Below are 14,501 nucleotides of genomic sequence, written 5' to 3' on the forward strand. Positions count from 1 at the left end.
ATGAGAGACATTCATGACTAAATGTTCCCATCTGAGTCACCCTGAGATAAGCAATTAACATTGGGAACGACAAGGTCTACGGACACAAACCATCTCCACCCCCAGAAACCGGGCAGCAGTCTGTTTAGAGCCCAGCGAAGTCGCGTTAGACGGACAAGATCAGAACTCCAGTGAAAAAACTCAGGACGAACACGGTTCTTTTTTCCATGTTTCCTGCAAGTCCCGATCGCTCGGTATCAAACAAGACACACAAAAACCAAACAGTGTTGATGTGTCCACGGATACCTTCAGGGTGATCAGCTCAAACATTTTAAATATTTTTAAATGTAATCATCACCCGGCTTGCACCTAGCCTTAAGCTGTTCATTTATAACAAAGGAAGTTCACCATGGAGGCAAGATTTATTTGGGGGGTTTTGTGACGTTGGAAAGAGACACTGTCATTCTAAGTGAAGGAAGCCAGAAAGAGAAAGAAAAATCCCATATGATATTATTAATATGTGGAACCTAAAAAAAAAAAAAAAAAAAAGGACACAAATGAATTACTTATTATTTATAACCTAGTTGACTGATTTCTCGAATATGTGTCAGCACATTTATGACTGGATTACCAACTTCTGTTAATTCTTATTTTGGGGTTGGCTTTATTCCCTTGATAACCATGCAAGTTTAGAAAGCCAAAGTTCTAAACTGTTCTTGGAGACAATGAATAGTACATATATGTAAGTTTTAAAACGGTTTTTTCTCTCAATGAGTTGTTCTTTCTAGAATGAACTTTGTTTACCCCTCCCCCCCCAAAAAAAACTGACATGATTTAAAAGTCTCAAGAAAATTTAAAAAAAAAAAAAGGGAAGAAAAGTAACAGGACTTTGGAGATTTTTTGAAGCTGTTCTTTCCGGAGAAAAGACGCTACGGGTGATGTCTCCTCGAAGATGCGATCTAGTTTTTGCTTTAGTCCTGCGACCTTATAGAGAACTAACAAAATGAGCTTGAGAGAGACTGAGAAGTAGCAAGTGAATGTTTCTCCTAATTCTCCGAGGATGCTTTGCAAATGGAAGTAATTCACATGTAGGCAATGGTGGGATGATGCTACCCAAGGGGCTGCAAACAAACACAGGTTTAAAAAAAAAAAGAACTTCTTTTCCTTAGAGAACTTCTACAACTTAAAAAAAAACTAAAAGCAACATTGAATTAATTAAGTCTGATTTCTGCGTTGGGCACAGGTAATTGGGGGGAGGTAATCAGGCTTCCTTATGTTTTAATGAATTTTTTATTTTAGTTTTTAGTGGACGGACGGGGGGTTGAACCCAGGACCTTGTGGATGCTAACCACATGCTCTACTGCTGAGCTATGCACCCCAACCCTTGATTTAGGCATTGGATTTCCTGCTGCATGATGTTTCTATAAAAATATAATTTCAGCTTCCCTGAATGGAATTTGTTTCAAATTTGAGAACTTCACAAAGCGTGTGGGTTTGAGGTTTTGCCTACACACTGTGATTATGACTTAGTTGACTGACTATGCTCCTCAGAGGACAGACACCTGGATGTGAGCTACGTATGTAGGATTATTTTTTCTTTCAAGGTTAAATGGAGACAAGTCAAGATAAGGAGGGTTTTGTTTAAATGAAAATTGTAGCCAAATTAAAAAAGATAAATTTGGGACTTTCTCTCTGTATATAATTTGTCTACTATATATGAAAAGTGTCTAATATGTAATTCTATATATCTATCATCTATGTAACTATTCATCCATCCATCCATCTAATCTATCCATCCGTCCATCCGTCTATCTATCCATCTGTCCATCCATCCATGTATCCATCCATCCATCCATCCGTCCATCCATCATATCTGTCTGTCTGTCTGTCTACCTATCCATCCATCCATCTAATCTATGTATTTACCTATCTACCTACCCGTCTATCCATGTATCTCCCTAAACCTATATACACACACCCACATATAAAAATTGTATCTGTGATCTGTGTTGAATACCAACAATACATTGTGCTAAGCCAGTGGTTCTCAACCAGCAGCAATGCCCTCTCTTTCCAGGAGACACTTGGCAACGTCTGGGACCTTTTTGGTTGTCACAATTGGGGCTGCGGCCTCATTCCTGGCATCTGGTGGGTGGGGAGACCAGGACGGCTGCTCGACACCCAACAGTGCACAGGACAGTCCCCACTACAGCAAAGAATCATCCTGGCCCAAACACCCTTGGTGCCAGGGTTGAAGAACTCTGGGCTAGAGGTTAGTGGGGAAGTATTCAGCGGGCTGCATTGAACGTGCACAGCAGGGAATGGTGCCCACGGAGCGACGGGCAGGACGACACAGATGCTGGAGGAGGATCTGAGTCGTGCCCATCTCCCTGGGGCTGCCGCCACCGGCCACCTGGCTAGTGCCCTGCCAGCATGTCTCTCCAGGCAGGCTGTTGCTGTCCCGGTCAGTGGCATGCCGCATTCACGGAGTCGAGCATGACTCTGTGCACTACATGCTCTGGAAGAGAAATAATACACAAAGTCCCTAGACAATTTTTAATGAATTTTGAATAAATTGTGTATTTTCTTTTAGAGTGTTTTTTTTTAACGAGGGGGAAAGTGGATGAGCCAGGGCTTAAAAAATTTTTTTTCATTGAAGTGGAGTTGATATATCATATTTTATAAGCTACAGGTGTACAGTAGAGTGATTCACAATTTTTAAAGATTATGCTCCATTTATGGTTATCGTAAAATATGGGCTGTGCTCCCCGTGTGGTACAATGTATCCTGGTAGCTTATTTACTTTATACGTAGTAGTTTGTACCTCTGACTCCCCTCCCCCTGTCTTGCCCTCCCTCTTCCCTCTCCCCAGTGGTCCCCACTAGCTTGTTCTCTGTTCTCTGTGAGTCTGCTTCTGTTTTCTTACATTCACTAGTTTGTCGTATCTGTTTAGATTCCACCTATAAGACATATCACACGCTATTTGTCTTTCTCTGTCTGACTTATTTCGCTTAGCATGATGCCCTCCACATCCATCGAGCTTGTTGCAAATGGTAAACTTTTGTTCTGATTTTATGGCAGGATAAAAACTTCAAAAAAAAAAAAACAAACAACTTTCTTGAACCTCCCAAACCTCAAAACATGTCTCGTTTACCCTTCAAGATTGAAAACCTTCAGATGGCTTTTGAGTGCAAACGAAAGCAGGAAGTGTTAGGGGTGGAGTTGGGTGTTGGTGGCCAGAGTGTGACAAGTCGGGGTGACGATATTAAGGAAGGGGTATCAGATGAACGTCCTTCGGGCTTCAGTGGTACGTGACAGCTGCTCCAACGCAGTGCAGAGCAGTCAGAGTACTTCAAATGGGTCACGTCTCCTTTTTCCACCATCCCTGAGAAACACGCCTCCTAAGGATGCTGCAGCTGATTGCATTTTCCAGAGACGACCTGACATCTCCCACCCACAGGTCCTTACCTCGCCGGGCCTCCATTAAGAAGTGGAGTCCAAGCCCCTCCCCTTGCAGCTGAGATAAACCTACTACATCCCACCCATCTTGGTCTGCTCGGGCCGCCATAACAATGCATCATGGACGGGGGGGTGGAGGGGGTGGCTTAAACATCACACATTTATTCCTCCCGGTCCTGGAGGCTGGAATCTGAGACCCAGGTGTCAGCAGGGCTGGTGTCTCCTGAGCCCTCTCCCCTTGGTGTGTGGACGGCCGTCTCCTCCCTGCGTCCTCCCGTGGGCGTCCCTCTGTGTGTGTCTGGGTCCTCATCTCCTCTTCTTTATAAGGACCCCCTTCTATAGGATCAGGACCCACCTAGTGACCTCATTTTACCTTCATCCCCTCTTTCAAGACCCCATCTCTTAATACAAGCACATTCTGAGATGCTAGGGGTTAGGACACCAAGATATAAATTTTGCAGGAACACAGTTCAGTCCACAACATCACAGAACCTGATGGAAGGGACGCTTCCAAGACGAGATTAGGAAACCCTGGGTGGCCTCCTCCCGTTTCCTCAGGGATGCCCCCTGCTGGAAACCAGCCCCCAGGCCACATGGAGGTGGTCCCCAGGACAGCCCCTGCCGAGCCGTCTTCAAGTCATCGCGTTCCAGCTCTCGATGGGGTGACCTCTGAATGCTCATTCCAAAATAGGACCGGCTCGGGGACGAGGGAGGGATAAAGTGGGCGTTTGGGATGAGCAGATGCACACTACTGTATATAAAACAGATAAACAACAAGGACCTACTGTACAGCACAGGGAACTATACCCAATATTCGTATAATAAACCATAATGAAAAGCAATTCATTACGTATAACTGAATCACTATGCTGTACGCCAGAAACTAACACCACATTGTAAATCGACTCTACCTCAATTAAAAAATAATATAAGTAAACGTTGAGAAAACCAAAAACAAAAATAGGACTCGCTCTATCTACATATGGGACTAACCTCATGGCAGCTCATGAAAAACCCGAGGGTCAGTGGGAAGACAGAGGGCACCACTCGTACACTTTCGTGTCTATTCATGACGGGGGGGGGGGAAGGAATCCAGCCCTTTCCTACATTCGACTTTTCTGGCCGCCTTCCCGTGAATGTCCCCAGGCTGGTGTGGCACCGGGTGGCAGCCAGCTGTGGGAGCACACGCGTGAGCCTGCCTCGCGAGCAACGGCTCCCTGGGGCCCCAGCTCACCGCAGCCCCACGGCCACCCCACAGCCACCGCGATGCAGGGAACAATGACACGCCGCGCCGCTGGTTGTGAGCCCTGACGGCGACGCTGCTGGTGTCCTCTGGGTCTCTGCCCACGGCAGACACAGTCCTACAAAGAACTCTGAGAGCAAGAAAATCGGTAACACTAGCTCCAAAGGGAGGTCGGAGTTTTGAAACTGTTCATTTTTTTTTTTTGGAAATTTAAATTTTTCATTGAAGTTTACTTGCTGCAGCATATTATAGAATTTACAGGTATACAATATAGTGAGTCACAGTTTTTAAAGGTTAGAGTCCATTTGTGGTTACTATAAAATATTGGCTGTAAGCCCCATGCAGGACAGTATGTCCTTGTAGCTTATTTATTTTGTCCCTAGTAGTTCGTACCTCCTAACCTCCTTCCCCTGCCCTCTCCCCACTGGCCACCACTAGGCTGCTCTCTAGATCCGTCAATCTGCTTCTATTTTCTTATATTCGTGTGTATTTTTCAGGTCCCATATATATGTCATATTGTACAGTATTTGTCTTTCTCTGTGTGGCTTATTTCATTTAGCATAATGTGCTCCAAATCCATCCATGTGGCTGCAAATGGCATGATTTCATTCTTTTTCCTGGCTGAGTAGTATTCCATTCTATAAATACACCACATCTTCTTTATCCAGTCATCTGCTGATGGACAGTTAGGTTGCTTCCACATCTTGGCTGTTGTAAATAATGCTACTAAGAACATGGGGGTGTGTGTATATTTTCAGGCTAGTATTTCCTTTTTTTTTTTTTCAGTTATATGCCAGGAGTGGAATTGCTGGGTCATATGGTAGTTCCATTTTCAGTTTTTTGAGAAACCTCCATCCTGTTTTCCACAGCGGCTGCACCAATTTACATTCCCACCAACAGTGCACCTGCCAACTGAAGCCATCATTCTGCGACAAGTGCATGCTTCATGGGTGGGCTGGATCCTGGAACATTCCTGCACCATCAGCCTGGGTTGTGACACCTTGGCAGACCGCCTCCCAGCCCCCCGGCACCCCTCCCCATCATTTTGCCCTGACAGCAACGTGAGCCCTGACAGCGACATCCTGAACACTGATGGCCAGCTTGGGGGTGCCTGCGAGGATGCAGTCTGTCCTTAACAGGAAGCGGCTCAACCCATTTCATCAAATTCTCACACGGATCTAAAGTAAGACAAGCTGATGTGCTGGATGTCTGGGGCTGCTGGAACAAAGTGCCCCAAAGAGCGGGGACTGAAGGCACCAGAAATGTATTGTCCCATTGTTCTGGAGACCAGAAGTCCAGAGTCACGGTGTGGGCAGGGCTGGCTCCTTCCAGAGCCTCTGAGGGAGGTCTTTTTCAGCCTCTCTCCTCTCCCAGTGTCTGCTGGCAGCCAGCAGCTCTGCTGGTCCTGTGTTTGTAGGGACATCACTCCCATCTCTGCTTCCTTCTAACCAATGCTTTCTCCTCTGTGTGCGTTTCTTCACCCCCCCCCCCACCGTTTTCATATAAGGACATGCATCCATGCATCACTGAATCTAAGGCCCACGTGTTTCATCCAGGATAATCTCATTTCAAGGTCCTTAATCACATTCGCAAAGACCACTTTTCCAAATAAGTTCCCACTGATAGGTTCCAAGAAGACATATCATTTTTTAGGGGGAGGGGGGTGGCGTCACTATTTAACCCAAGATCTGAACCTCATGTCCATCAACTTTATAAAGACATGCTAGAATCTCAACCTTTTGGGCAAAGATTGTTGAACCCCCTGCCGGGAATTCACATTCATCCAGATACCTCCATATTCCTCAGTGGTAACACATTAGAAATATGAGATTAATAAACATTTTCTAGTACATTGTACAATGTAGATCCACATCCTCCAGTCGTAGCGGCTTCATGGTCTGCAATAAAATGCCCCGTCTGCCCCCACGGAAGGCTGGATCCATTGACGGGTGCATCACCCTCCAAGCCACACATCTCCATCCCTTGAACACTCCTGTGACTCTTCTGGAAATCTGGAAGCCTTCTCACTGTCTCCGGACAAACCCACAGCCACTCCTCGCTTTTCACAGCTTAGGGTCCATGTCTGATGTTCAGTGAACTCCAGCTCTGTGTGCATCCGTTCAGCAGATTAAATTTCACTTCTAAATTGTTTTCTTTTTTTCATTCTGTACTCCTCAGGGATCTCACACCACAGAACACCCTCCACCCACGAAGGTCTCTGTCTCTCCGTATTTTTAACTTCAAGCTTATCGGGAGCCCTCGCCTCATGTTCCTTCTCGCCTAAGAGGGCAGCCTCGGATTCAGGAAAATTCAAAACAAATGATACCAAACCCCTGTCTTGTCCTAAAGTTCCACTGTTTAGTATGCAAACACATTGTCTTGTTGGTGGCGGCGCCGGCCCCAGACACACACCATCTACGCGTGCTGAATACTTCCTGTTGTTCATTTTACCATGTGGACGTATCTTTGCTGTTAAGTCCACAGATGAGGTAAGGCTGGCCTCTTTGCTTTCTGAACATAGGTGGAAACTTCTCGTTCTTTCAACGTCCATCAGATGGCAAGTTTGTGGGCTCATTTTGGATACTTCTGGCATTGCCTGTTTTTATTCAAGTGTGCCCACATTTTGTAAGAATGTGCTGACTCACAGTTCTTGTGCTGCATGGTCATGCCCTTCACTGAGACCTACCCCTTCTGCAACTTTCCCACAAAACAAAACAAAAAACACCATCGCCCTTTCCACTTCTCTCTGTCCTTCCCAGGGCTGTGCTGCACCTGCTCCCTCCTGCACAGAAGGCTTTAGACGCACGGACATCTTCCACTATTCAATAGGGTCTCTGTATTCCTCAGGGTGTTAGTCTGAACAATTGTAACAATGACCTGCATGACATGTTGTTACCTCAGTGACACGAGTCCACCCGGTGGGAAGGCTGTCCCCCACCAGGAGCTGAGTTTTCCTAGTTCCAGGTGGGTCTTCATATGCCATTCTTTGGGGCTCTGCTTCCTTATTTTGCCCAGCTGTTTTGGGGAGGGGGGCACTCTCAAAACAAAACCCTCGACCCCCTCCAGACCCAGTGCCTACAGGATCTTCACTCCTACACTGGACAGACAGAGGATTCCAGAATCCCATCAGTTCTGCAGAAATCTCATACCTCGCAGTGTCAACAGCACAAACACTGCCCGGTTGCAAAGTGGCAAACCCCCCTGGTGCCTGCAAAGCTCCCCCACGTTCTTTACCTCTCCCGCCCCAGATCCAAATCCTGGTAAAACAAAGTTAGCTGCGTTGCTGTCTTTCCCAAGAGCAGAGCTGAGTCTTATCTTACCAACCAGCCACGTCTTTTCCTTAGAAGGACATGGACTGCACGGTTTCGTTTCCTCTCTGTGGGTGTTTTCCTTCCCTCCCATATCTCAAGGCATCTTAACAATAAGAAGCGTTCTTATGAATTCAAAAATAAACAGTAATTAGCGGCATGAGGTATTCACAGCCCATCATTTGGGGGCTCACGTGGGTTGGTCTGATTATACCCAAGAAACCATAAAAAAAAATTAAAGTGGGAAATCTCTAACTCCACTGAATACAGAGTATATGGTTTTCTACCATGTCTTTATTTTAGGTGTCTTTTTGGTTCTGTTTTATTTTTGCCTCCATCGTCTTCACGGATACAGACTGAACTGTAGGAACAACAAAAGTGGTCCTAATTATGTGTCTACATGTAGTTTGTAGTCTCCCCTCCCCCCCCCCTTTTAAACTAAGACAGTCCGTCATCTCTGTTGGGCATTAATAATACTGTTACTATCTCTCTGTCTATAAAAAAAAAAGTATGACTGCACCAGTTGTCTGGAAATAATACTCTTCGACCTGTTTTGCCAATGACAATGGCACTTCTCCTGTTTCATCACCATGCTGGGACCTCATGGACTTTATGACCCTTGGACATGGCCGGAAACTGGACCGCACGTACCTTCAGAACCTGGCAGCTCTCATGATTCCTTTATTTTAAAAAATTATGATAACACAGCATCGCCTGGGAGGAAACAAACTGAATAGAAGAGGATGAGCTGAAAAGAGTGAATGTTTCATCTGCCCTGGGTAACGCCCGCCACGGCCCCGAATCAATGCCCCTCTTTATAGGAAAGCCTTGCTTTGCGGACCCACTCAGGATTTTCAACGACTTCAGAATCAGTGCTGCTACACCTGCTTTCTTGGCTTTTCCATTTGCATGGACTATCCTTTTTTCCATCCTCTTATCCTCACAGTCTGTATGTGTCCTTCTCCCTAAAGTGGGTCTCCTGTATGCAGCATATTGAAGGTGCTTGCTTCATTATCCAGTCTGCCACTCTGTGTCTTTTGATTGGAGCATTTAGTCCACTGACATTTACAGTAATTAATGACAAATGTGTGTTTACTGCCATTTTGAACTTAGTTTTTGCAGTTGATTTGGTATTTCCTCTTCGCTCCTTTCTTCTTCCTTTTGTGGTTTTATAATCTTCCTTTGTCTTATCTTGGATTTTATTTAGTTTTTGTGACTCAACTGTCAGTTTCTGGCTTGTGGTTACCCTTTTTTGTAAGTCTATTAGCCCATTACTATTATTGTATTAAACAGATAGTAATATAAGCTCAAACTCAACGACTTCGGAATCACCTTTGCTTTTACATGACACAAACAGACCTTACACTCTAAGTTGTCCCTTATCAATATTACCTGGAGATCTTTCCAACAATCATGTGCAGAGGTCATCCTTGTTTACTTCTTCAAACGGTTGTAAAGTTATGCATCCATTTATTTCTTTTACTGAAGTAGAGTTGATTTACAACACTGTCAGTTTCAAGTGTGCAACAAAGTGATTCAATTATATATTATTTTTTCATATTATTTTCCATTATAGGTTATTAAAAGATATTGGAGTTCCCTGTGCTCTACAGTAGGACCTTGTTGTTTATCTGTTTTATGTACAGTAGTGTGTATCTGCTCATGCCAAACTCCTATTTTATCCCTTCCTCTCCCTTCCCCTTTTGGTAGCCATAAGTTTGTTTTCTATGTCTGTGAGTCTCTTTCTGTTTTGTAAATAAGTTCATTTGTGCCATTTTTTTAGATTCCACATATAAGTGATACCATGTGATATTTCTCTTTCTCTGTCTGACTGACTTCACTTAGTATGATCATCTGTAGGTCCATCCATGTTGCTGCACATGCTTTTATTTCACTCTTTCTATTTTTTTAAGTGGACTATTCCTTAGAGGAGAGCTAACAGTAAAAATCAACAGAACGTACACATGGTTCTGATGTACCCTTTCTAGCTGTGCACCCAGCTTCCCCCATGATTAACATCCTGCATTTATCACAACAAGTGACTCAATATTGACACATCATCATGACCCACAGTCCTTGGTCTACATGATGGTCCACTCCTGGTGCTGTACATTCTGTGGGTTTAGAGGAAGGTTCCACGTCGTATAATTATGACAGTCTCTCACCGTGTCACAGCTTCAGTGCCCCAGCCTTCATTAATTCATGACACCCCCATCATGTCTCTCTGCATAACTCCAGCAGCCTTCTGCTGGGAATCTCAGCTGTCAATATGCACCAGAGTCCCCTGAGGGAATGACAGAAATATCTACGCCTGGGTCCCCATTCCTTGAGACTAGATTCAGTTGGGCTGTGGTGAAGCCCGGGTACACGCAGAGTTTTCTAAAGCTCCAGCTGGTTCTAACCACTGCTGTAGGTCCTCGAATCTTATTCTCAACTCAGCAGGCAGAGGAACCCTTTTAAAATCGAAATTCGACAGTAACTCTGCATTTTGCTCAGAGTTAGGGTTGCCAAATAAAATGACGAAGGAGGCTGATTGAATGGTAATTTCAGATCAATCACAAATGACTTTTTAGACTAAGCAGGTTTCAAATATTGAATGGGACTGACTTACACTATAAAAAAGATTATTCGTGGTTTATCTGAAATTCAAATTCAACTCAGCATTTAGTGTTACTATGCCCCAAAGATTGGATGGGACATATTTAGAATAAAATAATGATTCAGTGTTTATCTGAAATTCTCATTCAACTGAACGTTTCCTGTAAGTCCCACATATTTTATGGACATACTTTTACTGTTTATCTGAGATTACAATTCATCCAGGCGTTAAGCATAAGTAAATCCAAAGATTGCATGGAACATGCTGACACTAAAATTCAAATTCAGCTGGGTGCTCAGTCTAAGTACATCCCAAATATTGCACGGGGCATCCTTACACTAAAACAATAGTTTGTTGTTTGTCTGAAATTCAAATTTAAGTGAGTGTCCTGCTTTTTTATCTATTCAGTCTGGCAACCCAACCCGGATTAAGAAGCAAAATCCTTTCGAGGTCCTCCGGGACCGCACCCTAGCCCTGCTGCACCCCCCAGCCACGCCAGCCACGCCGTCCCCGCCACGTCCCCACACACCTGAAGGTCACGCCTTCCCTGCGTCTACTTAAATTCCACCCCTCCTGGGGGACCTAATATAGGTACATACAGATATGTGTATAGACCTATATAATCACAGAGATAAACACATGCATATATTCTGTAACATAAACTGCTAATATATACTTACAGACATGGGACTATGTAATTATGAACATGGGTAATGACCACACGCTGTGGTACGCTCTCCCGCCTCTGGTCCTCCCACGTTGTTATTCCTCGTTTAGTGCCCAGTACTTTACATCCTCTTAACAATTCTGAGTGCGGGTTGTCCACCCCCCTCCATGCAATCTGAGTCCATGGGTCCCAGGGTTTTCTCTGCTTTATCCAAATACCCCTATGTCGGGTGCCTGGCACTCGGCGGGAGGTGGGGCGGGACTCCGTCAGCACCCCCTTGGCGGACAGACTTGCAATTTCAAAGTCTGCTGGAATGGACCGTTTTCCCCCAACACCTCCACGCACCTGGGTACCAGTCCCAAAGCCACTGCAGCGGGAGCTGGAAAGCGGGAGGATTTCCACAGTGCCTTGCCGATGACCCGCTGTAAAGTCTGCACCCCTTGTAGGGTGGGGCAGTGCCTGTGGCCCCCAAACCAGGCTCCGTGGGGTGCTGCATTGTTAGAGGTTGTTACAGGATATTGGATATAGTTTTCCGTGCTACGTATTAGGACCTTGTTTATCTATTTTATAGATACGTGTTTAGTCTTTTTATTGAAGTACAGCCAGTTACAATGTGTCTGTTCCCGGTGTACAGTGCAGTGTCCCAGTCACCCACACACAGACAGACGCTTCTTGTCATATTGTTTCAATCTCCTGCTTCCCTCGCCAGCACCAAACAACTTTAAAAAACAAACAAACAAAAAACCCTGGCTTTATCATGAGACAAGCTAGTGGCCACCTCGTCACGAGACTTTCAGATTTTCTGAGTCTCGTCTCCACATGGGTTCTTCCAGATCCACGGTGGCTTCGCTTTGCCAGATCCCCACACACGCCTCGGAGGGGGGGACAAGGGTGCCTTCGTCACCCGTGAAGGAGGAATTACCGCCGCAGCCGCCATCCTCCAAGGTCGGGGCTTGTGTTTCTTATTTCGTCACATCTTCTTTCTGTTTTCAAACTTCCTCCTTGGACCGATAAGGACTGGTGACTGCAACAATCTGTATTTCTCAGGTAAGAATTACCAAGTGTTTTCTTACTTCCCTCCAGGGAGTTAAGATAAACTCAGACCTCAGCAAGGTCTAAGATAATTCTAACCTAATCCATCACTTTATAAAAACAAACAAAAAAAGCAAAACAAAAAAACCCCACCAGGTTTCCAAATCTCTCAATCTGTGTCTCCTGCAAAATCTTTTAGGGCGTGCTCTGAAGTCTGTGTCCTCATTACAAGAACGTCTGTGGAACATTGGGAAAAAAAAAATAGGAAAGAATATCCTAATCCAGATGTCACCTTTTGGGGACATCTTCCTCCCTTTTGGGCAATGTCATCTTGTTATACAATGAAGACCAGAGTGTGTTATAAAATTTGGACGACTGCTTATAATCCTTAAAATTTAGGCACAATGCTCCCATTTCGTTGACTATTTATGAAAAGTTTGAAAATTCCCTTCCATGAACAGACCTGCTTAGAAGTACACGTTCCCTGATTTTTCGGATGTTGAAAGTTATCTCTATGGATTTCTCTGTGATAAAAACTGCTCTGACTCACGGGTGTCATTGTCCGATAGGGTCATTACAACAGAGTGTCACGGACTGCTGGGCTTAAACAACAGACATTTGTCCCTCTCGGTCCCGGAGGCTGGCATCTGAGACCAGGCGTGAGCAGGGCTGGTGTCTCCTTGGTGTGTAGACGGCCGTGTCCTCCCTGTGTCCTCCCGTGGCCGTCCCTCTATGTGCGTCTGGGTCCTCATCTCCTCTTCTTAGAAGGACCCCATTCCTGTGGGATCAGGACCCACCTAGTGACCTCATTTTACCTTCATCTCCAAACACAGCCCCATTCTGAGGTCCTGGGGGTTGGGACGTCAACATCTGAATTTGTGCGAGGCGGGGAAGCACATTTCATCCCATGACCCCGGGTAATTTTGCCCATGAAGCATTCAATAGTCCCCAAAACTCAATTCTGAAAAATAAATTTCGAGATAAAGAATTACAGGACCAAAGTATTTGATTGTTTCTAACACCGTAACGTTACAATGCTCTCATCAGCATGGGACATTTCATCTTTATGCTGTCAGGCTGATTTGAAAAAAAAACTAAAAGGCCCAAAACTCCGTCACATTTGGTCTCAGTCCCATTTCTTTGATTATTAGTTAGCAGAAAGATTTTTTTTTTCTCCCTGTGTGAAATCCCCATGGCTGTGCCCTTTTCTGATGCGCTCTGCTTGCTTGCTGTAAATGCGTTTCTATTTTGATTATAACTCCATTAACATTCTTACATTTTTCGGTCGGCAGCTCTGGTCACCCGTTAATCCTATGACTCTGCCTCTCTCCACTTTAGAATGTCCTCCTATGATCAGCCAGGGATTTGCAAACCTTCTGCAGTACTTTCTTCTAGCCTTGTTTGATGTTTGATTTTTACCCCTCTCTTGATTTATTTTTTAAAAATTCATCTTATTTTTATCAAAAACTAAAAAAAAAATTATACAATATTTAGATGTTGTGATTTTCCATTGAGAGTTATTATAAAAGACTGGCTATCTTCCCTGTGTTGATATATATTTTTCCTCTCTTTAAATCGAATCCTCCTGAAATTTGAGTTTTCTTTCATGGTCACATCTCTTGTGCTTCTTTTTAACAGCATATGAGGTGAATGTGTTAAGCAGTTTTTAACCCGACATAGGTCACAGCTGACGCTAGAATATTATTTCTTACGTCCAGAGACACGCATGATGGGATTTGATACAATATTAGTCATGTTACTTTGCAGTACTTGGAGTTCCCGGGACGTTCCAGAGACCAGCAGGTGAGCTTTAGCTCCCTTTTAAGAGCGTGAACACTGACCCAGGTGATCAGGTGTAATTTTGGAGATTCTAGGTCCTCACACTGTGCACTGACTCATTGACACTCACGTGCTCAGACTGCAGATATGAATGGAAACCCCGCTGACATAATTTGGAACAGAACTACGCATGTCTTTCATGAAATCCCTCTTCAGTCATCACAGTTACTAACCTGCTTACTTTCTAACCATCCCTGTGATTCCTTGGGTAAAACGTAACCTTTAAAGTCCAAGTTCAGAAATTCCATTAAACAGCAACCACAGGGGCGCAGAATTTGAACTTCTCTTTCAGATGAAGGATGTCTCTTTCTGGCATCTGGGTTCACGTTTCCGGCAGCATTATCCACCTGTGTTCCCTCAGGACCACAGCTTAGA

At 44.6% G+C, this 14,501-nt stretch overlaps 1 protein-coding gene across 7 annotated transcripts in view; it reads right to left on the bottom strand.

Moving 5' to 3' along the window:
* LOC116662158 overlaps positions 1-14,501 on the bottom strand; it is a 124,164-nt gene that overhangs the window by 105,172 nt on the left and 4,491 nt on the right. The window contains exon 3 of one of the 7 annotated variants that reach the window (XR_004318145.1): positions 9,821-13,065. The exons of 5 other annotated variants lie outside the window; for them this stretch is intronic. The gene's annotated coding sequence lies outside the window, so the exon portion shown is untranslated. Of the gene's footprint in view, positions 1-9,820; positions 13,249-14,501 lie in introns of those variants that run through there. One more of the 7 variants, XR_004318140.1, reaches the window with a different exon arrangement.

Source organism: Camelus ferus, chromosome X, assembly GCF_009834535.1.
Source record: "Camelus ferus isolate YT-003-E chromosome X, BCGSAC_Cfer_1.0, whole genome shotgun sequence".
Classification (NCBI taxonomy): domain Eukaryota; kingdom Metazoa; phylum Chordata; class Mammalia; order Artiodactyla; family Camelidae; genus Camelus; species Camelus ferus.